The sequence below is a fragment of the Odocoileus virginianus genome, chromosome 5 (genome assembly GCF_023699985.2).
Source record: "Odocoileus virginianus isolate 20LAN1187 ecotype Illinois chromosome 5, Ovbor_1.2, whole genome shotgun sequence".
Lineage (NCBI taxonomy): Eukaryota > Metazoa > Chordata > Mammalia > Artiodactyla > Cervidae > Odocoileus > Odocoileus virginianus.
Window position 1 is genome coordinate 90718721 of NC_069678.1, and position 756 is coordinate 90719476.

The following is a 756-nucleotide window of genomic DNA, read 5'->3' on the forward strand; positions in this document are numbered from 1 at the left end:
TTTGGTGCTCAGCTTTCTTTATGGTCCAACTCTCACATCCATACATGACTACTGGAAAAACCATAGTTTTGATGAGATGGACCTTTGTCGGCAAAGTAGTGTCTCTGCTCTTTAATATGCTGTCTAGGTTGGTCATAGCTTTTCTTCCAAGGAGCAAGCATCTTTTAATTTCATGACTGCAGTCATCATCTGCAGTGATTTTGGAGCCCCCCCAAATAAAGTTTCTCACTGTTTCCATTGTTTCTGCATCTATTTTCCATGAAGTGATGGGACCAGATGCCATAATTTTAGTTTTTTGTGTTGAGTTTTAAGCCAGCTTTTTCACTCTCCTCTTTCACTTTCATCAAGAGGCTCTTCATTGATCACTGCACAAGGATATACACAAATTCATGAACTGTTCTAAAGACTATACTTTCAGGGATCATTTCTATAGTATGTTCTACATATTTTATAAATGGCATATATTACTTTCATTACTGGAAAAGGCTAGGTTGGAGGATATAGCCTCTTTATGTGGCAGGCCTGCTCCTATGAGACTTAAAAGACAGATAATACCTAGGAAAACTAGTGTTCTCTGTTAACAACTTGCTTCCATGTAGAAAGAGGAAGAGGCTAGACTGTACACAATCAGTTTCTCCTTCTAAACTCTCCATTTAGAGAAGTCACTACCTCAACTGCAGAAGAATGAAAGGGTAGAGAGAAATCAGTAGTGTACTGCTAATAACTGACCCTTTATATAAAAAATGAGAAATAAGA

At 37.7% G+C, this 756-nt stretch overlaps 1 pseudogene; it reads left to right on the forward strand.

Moving 5' to 3' along the window:
• Positions 1-402: 402 nt before the first annotated feature.
• LOC139035398 (small nucleolar RNA U3) lies at positions 403-480 on the forward strand (annotated as a pseudogene).
• The last annotated feature ends 276 nt before the right edge of the window (positions 481-756 follow it).